Source organism: Eleutherodactylus coqui, chromosome 2 (assembly GCF_035609145.1).
Source record: "Eleutherodactylus coqui strain aEleCoq1 chromosome 2, aEleCoq1.hap1, whole genome shotgun sequence".
Classification (NCBI taxonomy): domain Eukaryota; kingdom Metazoa; phylum Chordata; class Amphibia; order Anura; family Eleutherodactylidae; genus Eleutherodactylus; species Eleutherodactylus coqui.
This window is the reverse complement of record NC_089838.1, coordinates 149,203,737-149,217,858: the sequence shown is the minus strand read 5'-3', so window position 1 is coordinate 149,217,858 and position 14,122 is coordinate 149,203,737. Positions and strand designations below refer to the sequence as shown.

Below are 14,122 nucleotides of genomic sequence, written 5' to 3'. Positions count from 1 at the left end.
AATTATTTTTTGCATATAGCTCAACCCTGCGGCATCTTAGTGTGTGTTTGTACTGCAATCACAGCAGATTTTCGCTCCACCTTTAATTTTACTTTATTGAAGGTTCTGTCACAAGTGCAGGTTTTGTCCAGATTTCTTTATGCAATTTTTAAAGCCAAACCTGGCGTGGATCGTAAAAAGGAGAGAAAGTATAAAGGACGAATACTTTTATGAATCAACATCTGATTTTGGCTCCAAAAACTGCAAGAAAAACACCTGCATAAAACTTGGATGTAATATAGAACACTATGGCTAACTTCACACGGGGAGACGTGAATCCCGCCCCCATGTCGTGCTCCCCACCATGTGAATTTCCCGAGGATGCAAGACGTTTTCATGTTAAAACAGCTTTGCATCACTTTGGTGATGAAGGGAACCTCATTGGAGGATCGCGGAGTTTCTCCTATTGTTTTCAATGGGAGACCTTGCATCACATTACATGCACCTATAACATGGTGCAAAGCTGCCGACACCATTGAAAACAACATAAAAGGGAAAATTATCCCTCACAACTTTTGGGGGAGGGGATCGTCCTAATAAGAATGGCCCTGCATCTCCTATAGGTCCTTTTACACGGGACGAATGTCGGACAAAGGATGCCCGACACTCATCCGTGTGTTTTCTCGCTCCCGTGCTCCTGCACAGGAGCTAGCAGAGCTGTCTCACTCACGGAGCAGCCAGCAGGGGGGCGGGGCAGTGCAGGAGATTTCTCTCCTCTCGCTCCCCCACCCCCCTCTGTTGAGATACACAGTGGCCATTCACTACTAAACGGCGGCTGTTTATACTAAACGATGAGCTTCATCGATGATCTTTTCTGCTGCATAAACAATGGACGATGAGCTAATCGCTCAGTTTAAACAGTGGCTGTTCAGTAGTGAACGGCCACTTTGTTATCTCAATGGAGAGGGACAGGGGAGCAAGAGGAGAGAAATCTTCTACACTGCCCCGCCCCCCAGCTCGCCGCTCCGTGAACCAGCCTGCTCTGCTAGCTCCCGTGCAGGATCACGGGAGCGAGGAAGCACAGGGATGAGTGTCAGGCATCGTCTGCCCGATATTCGTCCTGTGTAAATGGACCTTATCTAAGGGCCTAGCCTATCCCTAGTTAGAAAGTACGAAAACAGACAGAACTAGACAGATGTAAGATAAACTCCATAGGTACTCAACACACAGATGTCGCTCACCACACACACCAAACAAGACATAGATGCAGACATCTGCAGACCTACACATGGTAAGAGATATATTCAAATCAGACATCCCTATACCCATGGGTGGAGGGGATTCACGTGTCCAAACACCTATGGGCGGAGGGGATTCAGGTGCCCAAACAATACCGAACATGAATTCCAATCTGTATCCAGGCAAATACCAACAGCCATAGAGTCTAGACTCAAACACCAACAGGCTACATCCATCTGACACAACATAGAGCTAGACTCATACACCAAATTGGATCCAGACAGAGAGCTGCACAGCACACATCCTCACACAACCATCTAGACTACAGAATGACCCACACCTAGGAATGGGTGTGATCAGGTTAAATATATTCACACCAGAACTGATTGGCCAAACAGGGGACACACCTCCCTGTTGACCATAGGAGGTGTTAAAGCAGAGTGGAGAGGAAGGCCCCACTGAGGTATTTCCAACAGACAACATCACAGGGACCTATTGCAGTGACAGGTAACATGCACCAGACTGACATAATAACGCCAACCTGGTTCCACTACGTGTTACGGATAACACACAGAATCCATCCTGAACAAGAAGACACTAAATGATGGATGAAGGGCAAAACAGCCTGGAGTCTCTGATGATACAGTAGATAGATGGCAGGTAGATTTCAGTTGTATTTTGGTAATGCTCTGTTTGTAGCAAACAGTATTTAATAGAACAGTAAAATGGAAATTGCAGTATACAAAATTTTGGCTAGATGTTACTATTGGGATTTCTACATTAATTCTTTATAGAATCAAAGAAAAACATGTTTTGTTAACGGCTACTTGAGAAATGCCAGAGTTGTGACTATCTTAATGACTTTCCAAGTGTTGTGTAATTTTAGCATTTTAGACTCTTTCAAGTTTAGCTATCTTTTGTATTCGGAAAATGTACCAAACGCTGGATCACATCTCCTATAGAGCACTTTGTTGCCGTTTCCTTTTTTGAAGAAAAATACTGAAGGTTAAAATTGCCCCGCAGGTTGAATGCAATTTACTTCCCAGCATGGATTTATTCTATTGCACAAATACCTTCTGTTAAGAGCTAGAAATATATGATGTAATATTCGAAAGATGTTTTTTTTTTTTTTACGGATAATTATTTTCCTGTTTCTTAATCTTTGTGGCATGTTCTAGAAGAATGCCTCTACCTCATTTTCAGAAACTTATGGTAGGGGGCCTTTTCGAGGCCCTAAGCTATAATGATTAAATTAGTGCAATTGTAACTGTAACCTCTAATTTTATCATTCATAAGAATCTTTGAGCGTTAGAGTCACAGCAGGGGGTCTAGAAATGATAGCCAGCTGGCAATCATGTAGGCAGGTGTTCCTGTAGTAGTGGGAAGAAGAGGAGATTTAAGGTGGTGGTGTTGTTATTATGAAGTTCCAAAGTTCTATTCTGATTCACTTCAGAATGTATCTTTATATTGGTCATAGCTGTGTGTGTTTTATTCTGTTATAACATTTCAAGGGGTTGTCCCACAAAAACAAGTTATCCCCATATTGCCTATCTAGAGGACCAGGGATAATTGACTGATCGTTGGGAGTCCGACTGCTGGGACCCCTACTGATTCTGAAAACGGGGTTCCATAGCTTCAATGTATAAATGGAGAAACTCACATACCAGTGCTCTATTCATTTCAATGAGACCTATGGAGATACCAATTTGTGCATACACACCGATTCCAGCAGCACTCCTATGTCCGATTACATGGGGGTGTCAAAATGATGCACATCTCTGGAAGGAGCAGGAACACGATCCACCAATCATCGAATGTGCAAAGAAATGCAGGCAGCATCAGTAAGATGTATTTAAAATTCCACCATATGGAGGAGATCCTTCATTGCAGGCAACTTCACATAGCAGCAACGTTTCGACCCATGTAGTAGGCGGGTCAAAACGTTGCTGCTATGTGAAGTTGCATGCAAGAAAGGATCTCCTCCATATGGTGGAATTTTAAGTGCATCTTACTGATTCTGCCTGGATTTCTTTGCACCTATGGAGATACTGACGGGATACCAGTGGTCAGACCCCCAATGATTAACTAGTTATCCCCTATCCTTAGGATAGGAGATAACTAAGTTGATTTTGTGGGACAATCCTTTTAAAGTCACTTATTCTTTTAATGCAATCACAGAGTAAAATTCTGAAATTGTAACTGAAAATTGGATTTACACAATTAAAGCAATAAAATGTTCTCTTGAGCTTCACTTAGTAGTAACTGCAGATAGTTAGAATTTTATCATTTAAAGGGGTTGTCTCAACCCCTTTTTTGAAGGTTTATTTCTAAAACTCGGACCCACATTTCTCCTACATACCAGTATTACATGACATCCATTCCATTGGATGGGTAGTCGTGTACTATGGAGCCATTGTTTACTGCTCTGTCTTAGTTGCTTTCCACTAAGAGAAAGCTTAATATGACATTCTTATGCCCTTATGCACCATATGGACAAAGACTGTCCTCACAAGGCAGCCCATTAATCACCTATGGCTCACGTGTCGAGAACCAGGTGATTTTGAGCTATGCAACAGAAAAACAGACTCTTGCCCTGTAAGGATATTTTATTAATTAGTTTTGGTCCTGTTTAAATATAAATTGACACTATTTAAAGTTAAAATGTAAATCTATTATTAAGACTAGTGTTTACCAATCTAACAAAACTGGTAGCTCTATGTACATTGAGGAAAGAAGGGAAAGGAGAGACATGATTTCCTAGAGGATAGAAGGGATAAGGGAACATAATCAAAACTTTAAGGCCATTTCACTACACAGCTATGGTAAATTCCGCACCAAAATCCACAGACAACCTGAGGATTTTGGTGTGGAATTCCATAGCTACAGATTTGGCTGCGTCCTACTGTGTAATTCCATCCCATGTGAAGGGTCCCAAAGGGGACCTGTCGCCTTCCTACAGCACCATAAACAAAGTTATGGTGCTGTTAGGGAAAGTGACAGAGAGCCAGGTGAGGTATTTTTTATACTCGCCCGCTCCCTTGTTCTTGCGGTGTCCCCCTCTGAAGATCGCATGGCACATGGAATTCCGAGTCTTTTCAGATTGTTGTGCGTATGCCCTCTCATATACTTGTATGCGAGAGTGTCATAATCTTAGTTTATCAAGCTGTAGAGAGGTGACAAGTTCCCTTTAAATATGTTAAAGATATAAATAAGGTTCAGGAGGGAAGTGTGTTTATTAGGAAGCTAAACACTAGAACAAGGGGGCACAATCTGAGATTAGTTGGAGAAAAATTTGTGCAAGACTTCCTTAACAAGTGCCTCCTGGTTGAGGGTCTACCTTGCAACTTCCCGGTGTAACATCCAGGAGGGTTGTCCGTGGCTTTGGGTTGTCCAGACAAAGTGTCCACAACATGAGTCTCAAATTCCTCAGGGCATTCACATGGCTGATAGCATTTGCCCAAGCCCAAGACGGCTTACTCTTCTGGCCACACTTGGTATTGTGTCATCAAAAAACTACTTTCCTAGAGACACAAATATGTATAATCACTGCTTAAAAAAATTAAGAGGGCACGTAAACATTGCAGTATAACCCCAAGTCACTTAAAGTCCCGATCCCTTCCGCAACCCCCCGCTCACCCCCGCGGCCCCCCCCCCCCCCCCGAATCTTCAGGGACGAGCCAGCGGGTACTCGAAAAAGGTGATGCTCTCTCAAGTAAATCTCCTTAACAAGTATGCTCGCTGATCTCTAGTCTAGAGACTTTAGCTTGTTGAAATCCAGTGTGTGATTTGGTGTTTCCTTAGTATTTTTGAGCATTGCACATATTTACTTTGTTCTTGTTGCCAAAAATACAATTCTCCTGACTTCCATTGCCTGTGCAATCAATAGCCCATTACTGGATGTAGCAGTCACTACAGGAAGTGCAGGAAGATTTTAATGCATTGAATTATGCATGCAGCTCTCATTCACTGTCTCTGAACAGACAGAATGCGCCCGTTCTACTGACTAGGAGATTTTTCTGCAAGTCACTGCAGTGAAACACAATTTATTTCTACACACTCAAGCTATGGCTTAGCTGAAAGGCTGAACAAAGCTAAATCATGGGCTAAGAACATGGGATGTCTGCTATGAGGGGAGTTCTGCGGCGTTCACAGAATTTTGCAGTGTTAATTTCCATGCAGGTTATTGAAGCAAGGACACAGGCTATTCTGTGCATGACTTTTGCTGCTGAGATTACACTGTGACATCTCTTTATTTCTGCTACAGACGGTTACTATGTGGTGCATTTTGATGGGACAGACTTCTGTTTTTCATCTATCCTCTCAATAACCAACTGGTGCCGGTGTCCAGGTAAGACGCATCTATTCTTTTAATAGAATTCAATGGAGGGTGTGTTGAAACAGTCCGGAAATACCGAGTCAGGATTTCAGACGCCCATTATGCAGCATGACTGCAGTATTCTATAAATTGTATTATGCATGACTAAAGCTGGCTTTTAACACTTGATTACTATACTGAAGGCCATCTCTTTAGAATTCATCATTAGCAGTATCACCTGAGCTGTCCATTTACACATAGCTATCTTATGTTTCTGGGGAATGCTCTTTTTAATTAGTAATAAATGTCCTGATATTAGCCCAGTAAAGCCTTGCCATTTCCCTGTAAAGGATTTTGCAATGCAATAAAGGTTTACCGTCTGTGTAAGCGATAATTATGTCTGGGTTATGGAAAATATTTGTTTTAATTGTTTTTTAATGAATTCTTTTTCTCATATAAATATAACAGTTATTACTGTGATAATTGTTTCCTGGGCTATTGGCAAAATTCTTCTATGTAAATTTACTTGTAGTTTTTGCTTACAGATTTGACAATAAACTTTTTGCCAAATTGTCCATCATTAAGTTAAGGGTCTGACAAGCCCACCAGAATACAGAGATTCTTCTGGTAGTCCCAGTCTCTGATAATTAAGGCCTCATGCCCACGGCGGGGTCGGATTCTGACTACGAAATCTCTCAGCGGAATCCAACCCTATGCCCCAGCAGTGACCTCTGCGTACTTGTCCGGCACTGCGGCCTTTGTGCTGCGGATGTGCCGTCTGGCGCTCTGTTATGCATGTGCAGTAGGCACCGGCGCTGGGCTGTGACGTGGATTCCTGTGATACATCCACAGTGCTCACTGCAGAAGTGCCGTGGGACGGAAGGCTTCCCTTGACTTCAATGGAAGCCATCCAGGCGGAAATCCGCATAGAATAGAGTATGCTGCGATTTTCCTCCCGCAAGCAGAAAATCGCTGTTGATTTCCGCTCGTGGGCATGGAAAAGTGACTTTCCATAGCATGCCATGGGCAGTATTTGCTGTGGGATCTGGAGGCGGACGTCCACTTTGGATCTCGCAGTGCACATACAGCCGTGGGCATTTGGCATAAAGGTCTAGCAGAAGACAACCCCGTTTGGAGCTGCCACTAGGGTTTAGGTAGTGTGTAATGCTAACAGCAAAGTTAACGATACAACTTAGACTCTGTTCACACTAGCATTCGTCATTCTGTTCTGTTCCATCATGGGAGCAGCATAGCAGAATGTTAATGGAAATGAATGGCGTTCAAAGGACCCCATTGACTGTAATAGGTCCATATGGCTTCTTTCATGCCCTCTGTAATTTTCCTGGCCAAAATTGTGGAGCATGCTGCACTAATTTGTCGAGCATTTTGCGTTGGATTTGCGTTGGCCGGTCTAAACAGAGCGGACATGCATATGTTTTGCATGGATGGAAGCTGCCTTACGCATCAGCTGATCTCCATTGGTCTGACTGTTGAAACCAATGGCAATCAATTGTTATGGTGGGAGAATCTGCCAGCAGACACACATTTGCCATGGCCATTTTCTCCTGCTTATTTATTAAAATAAATGGGTAGTCGTGTAGTACATGGTCAGGGGAAGTCATCCAGTTTTCCCCAATAAAATTGCACAATTGCTGTATTTTTTAATTCCTCCCAAAAAAAACATATTATGTAAACCCCAAAATGGTACTATTAGAAAAAAACATGTAGTGGCCTGAAAAAGGGCACTACATAGCACTGTTTAGCTGTGGGGATCGGTAATATAATAACTGGCCCTAGGAGTTTATTCTGAGTCATTTTGCACAGGTGATGCAGATAACCTAGCAACCAAATAGGTTGTGATTGGCTGCAGACAGACTGATCAGGTGACTGAGGCAAGATATAGAGAGACACAACAGTCACAGGAGGAAGAAGAAGGGGAGAAGAAAGGGAGAAGCAGAGAAGGGAAGAAACGGAGAGAAGCAGAAAAGGAGAGTCAGCTGTGACAGTGAGTGGAGGGAAGTCTACTGTCACAGGGAGAATGAGCGGTCACAGTGAGGCCCCCTGCACATGGGCGGAAATTCTGCAGCGGGATTTCCCGCAGAATATCCGCCCGCACCCGCTTGCATAGGATTGCATTGCAAAACATAATCCTATGCAGATGGACGTTATTTGTCCGCGTGAAAACACACGTGGAAAACAAATCGTGGCATGTTCTATTTCTGTGCGGGTCTTGCAGAGGCCAGCACAGAAATGTCAGTAGTGAAGAGCCGACTCCGCTCTGCGCATGCACCGACTGGGAGGTAGGCGGTGTGTAGCAGAGGCTGAAGATTCCGGGAGCGGGTGAGCCGCAGGCCTCTGCAAGGGCATGGGTCCACATCCTGCTGCGAGAATTCTCGCAGCGGGATCCGACCCGGCCGTCTGCAGGCAGCCTGAGGAGAAGAGGAGATGCTGAGATGCAGAGGACAGAAGAGATAAGAGAGAGAGAACTGAGATGAACAGAGGGAGATAAAGAGATATGAGGGATGGAGATAAGAAATTCAGAGTAAGCTCCCAGTATATAAACGTGTTATACACAAGTATCTTCATTGTTGCAAATTGTATATAATTCACTGGTAGTTCGCTGGAGATATCATTTGTTACTCACTGTGTGTGTTAAAGAGAATTATCTCATTCTGACTTAATAATAACACCTGGTTTACTACAAGTTAAGCAGAATATCTGGCTTTGCGTGTTATTCAGCACCTCACTACTCACTACTACAATTCGTGCCCAAGGGCACTGACGTCTCGAACCAAAGCAATCATAATTACCACAAGTTTCGCAAGATATAAGCCCTCTTATGTTATGTTGTATGGTTGCATGGATGTACTTGTATGGTCTGAAAGCAAAGACTTCCTCCTACCTGCCATACATGTACGATGAAACTTTAAGGGGTCACCGTGTTTAATGACATGGTGACAAAGCAGTGATTGCTGCTCTGTCTTCAATAGCAGGTCATCACTGTTCATGTGAAGAAAATCACTGTGATTGGCCAAGTCATGTTGGCTGACTAATCAAAGCTACAGCAATATGTGCTACAACTTATAATTATATTATGGGATATAATGACAGGGTGCATGGTGATTGATGCTGTCTTGAAAGCACCAATCACTACCAATGGGGACGAATGACAGTGATCTGACTTAGGTGATTGCTGTACAGACTTATCAATTTCCAAATGTCTGCATCTGCTTTGCCCACCTCATCCTGTGCAGGAAAGGTGAGCAGAGCCAGTCCACGGCCAAAGGATGCATACACTTTTGATCACTTGTTATTTCAGTACAGCAAGGTGGATGAGCGTTTACCTAGACATGCTCATGTTTATTCTCCACTATGTTTATCGAAAACTATCCGTATATATCTATACACAAATGATATACAATATGCAAGATATGTTTATTTAAAGATCACCGCATCTAACATCAGGGAACTGAACATGTAGGCGCTACAAAGAGATATGTTGTATCTAGTCCAAAAGGCAGTATCACTACTGTGGTCACATCTAATGCAGCCTCCTAGGCCAGTTCACATGAGCATATCTTGCAGCATATGGGCTGCAAGATATATGCATGGCATGCAGCTAGCAGGCAATAACATTGCGCCCATCGCCATGTACTATCTTGGCATGCGTAATACGCACCCAGATAGTACATGCTGCGATTTTTCTTGCATGCATAATTTAAGCAATTCGTGTGAGTGGCAATCATGGCCACCTGTGGGATATTGGTGGAGCATATTACATGCACAACCCGTATGCGTAATATGCTGTTACCATACGCTCTTGTGAGACAGCCCTTTGTGGGATAATCCACTGGGTAATGCATTGATTCGGGTTGTCCCGACTGTTATGAACTGAACAAGTTGGGGTAAACTGCAACAAGCCTTCGGCCTCTTCCTCATGGCGGCTAGTGGATGTAATGCAACTGTAAACCTGTGCGCAGTGTAGGGAAATGGTGTTATCCTAACATAGCTGGATATTTGTAAATATATTCATACGTTGTCATATCTTAGTAAAACACAAGTTGTACTATTGTTTTCTCACATTGCCTTAGAAGACATTAGGATCAGATTACTAGCAAGTTGAAAGTAAATTCTCCAAACTGTGTTGATCACCAGTCCACTAATCCACTATATCTATATAAATCTGTGCCCTAGTATTGTAGTTGTAAGAACTGTGATTTTGTTATGTGAATCACATGCTTAATTCTTTCTGGCCAAGTAATGACATCATAATCCAGTAAGCCAGACTACACAGTATGCATTTACATTAAAGGGATTCTGTTCACAGGACAACCGTGGGTTAACTAGACAGCCTTAAAATGGAAAAAAATGTATTCAGATTAATGGTTGTGCAATAGAGCAAACTAAAGAAAAACAAGAATTGTCTGAAAGAGTTTGCTCAATAAAAGGTCATAACGGAATACCATGACCCAGCTGGTTACATAATGCTTTGTGAATTCATGTGCAATAACAGTTATATCATTTTTTTATGGGAATGGAGGATGTTGCATATACTTATATAATTGGGTAGGAATGTGATCTTAGATTACAACAATTTTATTTTCAGTTCATTGTGTAAAAACACACAACTCACTATGGACAAAGTTTGTAGAACAGGTCCATAGAGGGTTTTGGAAGCATCCTATACATAAAGCACCCCGTACATGCAAATGATATGGAAATAAGAAGATCCTCCTGATGCCACCGTGGCCATAAGCTTTCAGAAGCAGCATTTCACTAAGTGCATATTAAGTGTAAGCTCTGCTATTTTATTCCTGCTCATGTCATACTAAAAGCCTTTTATGTTTGTTTCACACAACCTGTCATTGGTGCCTTTCGTAAGCTTTTATAGCATTGAAAAGTTGGATGAACACTCTTCTCATTTTTGGAAAGTCATTTATTTTTTGTTTGTCTGACAGGTGCTCTGAAAGCTTTTTAAAATATGCACATTCATGTTACAGAAAATAGTGGAAAATGGAATTATAGAAAAAGGGCACTTCGTAGGTAAATGTTAGGGACATTCAAAGGAATGCTTATATGCTGCTGGGCTCCAAATTAAAGTGATAAGACCGGTCATGAGAACGCTGTTATCTGTGTAGCATTCTGGTTTATTCTCTCATATACTCAATCTTTATAAGATTTTACAAAGCGAGTAAATACAATTAAATACAATTAAAATGAGTATGCACATGTAGTGATCTAAAACATATCAGCTTCTTATCAATATGTCCTCCTCTGCAGGTGTTAATCTAAAGGTACATTCCTGTAAGCTCGTTAGTAAGTTTTGGCAAAATTATCTAAAGATAAGAACAGGACAAAAACCTTGTGATATTCCAATTAATGTTTCCAGGTGGATTATTCAAACTGAAATCTAACATATTTCTAGGTGAAAGTTGAAAACCATACAAATATGTATATATGTATTATAGCAGACAAGCAAATGTAAAAAAGAGACAACATGGAGTCTTTGTAGTCCATCTTTAAGGGCTTTAAGGGCAGCCCTTACAATAAAGATCAACCGATGAATAGATATAAAGTTAAATGATAAAGTTTTGCATGCTTTCACCCACCTCTAGAGGGAGCTTACTGCATATAGTTGATGCATTGAATTCAATATTTAAAACAGTATGCAGGTAGCTCATAAGCTCCCCCTAGAGGTGGTACCCAATAGTTAAAATTGTATCATTTAATTCTGTTTTATTGGAGAGAATTTGGAGTTCTGTAGCAGAAAAAAAGAAACTTTGACAACTGTAAGGATATACAGTATATAACAAAGACAGTAATCAGCACAGAAAGTTGCTTCAAAATATTGCATGCTGTTTAAATCTAGACATTCACTTTAAATGGGTTGTGTGAGACTAAAAGGACTGTTTCAGACGAGCGTAGGTGCAACTACGCTTGCTGGCATGGAGTGTAGTTGTGCCTGAATAAGGGGAATTTTTTTCCCTTCGCTGGCTTTTTAAACTCTGTGCCAAAGCGCGAGTTTGAAAAAAGCAGCGGTAAGATAGCGGCTGCCCGATCTTTCCTGCATGTAGTATTCACTATGTGCCGCCGGAAAGATAGGGCAGGTCCTATCTTTTCTAGGCTGTACTATTAACGGGTGAGAAAAGAGCTAGTGAAAACAAAACCACTGAAATAAATTGAAATCAGTCGTTTTGTTTTGTCCCATTATGCGGTAGTGATAATCACAGCCGCATAAGGGGAGAAAACCACATTTGTCTGAATCCGCCCAAACTTTGATGACCTATCCTTAACATGTGTAATCAATATCAGATTGGTGGGGGTCCAAGTGGTCAGCCAAATATACCAGACATAGCACTGTACATTGCGTAGCATTGGTACCTGATAATACAGCCCACTCCTTTTTACTTGAGAGGGAGTTATTTGCTTAGAGGCCATGTGACTAATGGACATGACATCACAGGTTGAAGAGGATGCCACAGTGATCACTTGAGGGCCAAAACACCATCAAACAGCAGATCGGTGGGTTGCCAGGAGTCGAACCCCCACCTATCTGGTATTGATGGCCTATTCTAGGGATCGGTCACTGATATTTTCGCCAAAGCAGCAGAGAATGTGACTTTTGCACTATTGTTTTGTTCACATTGTGATGCTGTTAGTGGGATGACAAAAGGCTGCCTTCACACATGCAGTAAATGCTGCAGAATTTCTGCTAGCAGAATTGCAGCATGTCTATTTATGATGTGGATTTCTTATGTAGAATTCAACCCTTGAAATACAAAAGTTCAACCTGTTCCACATTTAAAAGCGTTGGCAACCTTGCACCATTTCGGTGAGGATTTAGCCGCCAGGGGATTCCTGCAGTCCAATTCCAATTGTTCTGGGTAATCCTTTGTCGAATGCGCACAGCGATTTCATGATGTGTGAAGGTTCCGTAAAAGTTCACTTTGATAATATGCTGTAGTATGCAGAGAAGCTCCAAACTAGAGTATCAATAAGTTTTGGGTATATGTTATTTCAATACCAGTAGTACAGAGTAGGTTCTTCCGCCCGTGCTGCTGCAGTTTTAATTTACTTGTGCCATCCCATTCTTTATTTTAAAGAGTGTTAGGCTCGTTCACATGGACGTATGTGTACAATGATGCGGGTCTCACACAGCGTTGTACACATTACAGCACATACGCTGTGCCGGCAGAGGCCGCATATGGGCAGCGTAGGGCACTGTGCATGACAAACAAATGACGCAATCACGGACATTCGCAGTGTTATTTATTTATTTTTTTTGCATGCCAATGACAGCGCTTTATAGGTAACCCATACAAGGGCTGCATGTGATACGTAGAGAAGTAGAGGATGCTGCGATTTATTTCTCATGTTCATCGATACCCAGTGTCCACATGCCGGTGTGCATGGGAGAATGAAAGTCTATTGACTTTCATTGCCTCCATTTACCGTGTATTACGCATGGGAAATACATGTGTATAATACAGCCATGTGAAGGAGCCCTTAAGCATGTATAAAATACGTACTCTTCATTCAAGTCTTTTTTTCTATAATACAATATTGGAGCACCGCTTGCAGCTGTTTTATATAATTTTGTATGTTGATGTAATAACTTTTAATTTATTCTGTTCTGAATTGGTTCCTTTTATTCAGTTTTCTGTTATGTGGTCTTACCATTTTGGTGTTGCACTATGTGGAAGTTGTATATGTGGCAAATGAGTCATATCCTTGGTGGCTCTGCTTGAAGAAGGTTTAAATATAATAATCAAAAAGAAAATCACTACTGGCAGATAGTCTTCATCCGTACAATTGTAGTTTAACTTGATAAAATGATGGAGCAATTTTGGTGCCTGTGTCAGTTTTTTCTTTCCTTCTCCGTAGCAGCCAGGCTCATCTTCGTATCTGTTACATTGATGTCTCTAGTGCTGGTCACTGCACTAGATTGCCATTCAATTAGAATATTGAAACTTATTCCACTCACCCATAAAGCTCTCCACTGTGCTGCACTTCTCTACCTCTCCTCTCCCATCTCTCCCGCACTACCCATGCTCTCCATTCTGCCAGTCATCTACGACTAACATTCTCTGTAATCTGAACCTCCCACTCCCGTTTCCAAAACCTGGCATTTAGATTCATCCACAGTTTAAGGAGTGCCCTAAAAACACATCTTTTTTTTTAGGCAGGCCTATCACATTCCCTAATCTGACTCTTTTCCTTTTATCTAGCTCCTACAATTTTCATCAGAACCTGATGCCTTTATTCAGCTGCAGCCCTTACACTTTATGCACTCAAGGGCACTTCATAGTCTATAAGCCCTTGTGAGCAGGGCCCTCATTCCTATTGTTTGCATTGTTAATTAGTTTCTTACTCTGTAATGTCTGATTTTGTTTGTACGTGTACCCACGGAATTGTAGAAGGTTGTGGAATATGTTGGCTCTACAGAAATAAACATTATTATTATGCACAAAAGGCAGTACAACATAAGCGTGAGATCACATTTTGGTAATTCGTCGTCTTAATGCATCGGAACCACCAAAGAGTCTTGGATGAACTTAATATATCGACATAAAATGCTGAGCCGTCAGT

General features: G+C 41.8%; 1 protein-coding gene across 3 annotated transcripts in view; it reads left to right on the top strand.

Moving 5' to 3' along the window:
* CNTN1 (contactin 1) overlaps positions 1 to 14,122 on the top strand; it is a 193,852-nt gene that overhangs the window by 53,476 nt on the left and 126,254 nt on the right. For 2 of the 3 annotated variants that reach the window (XM_066591751.1, XM_066591749.1), the window contains exon 2: positions 5,483 to 5,566. The exons of the other annotated variant lie outside the window; for it this stretch is intronic. The gene's annotated coding sequence lies outside the window, so the exon portion shown is untranslated. The remainder of the gene's footprint in view (positions 1 to 5,482; positions 5,567 to 14,122) is intronic. 3 annotated transcript variants of the gene reach the window in all.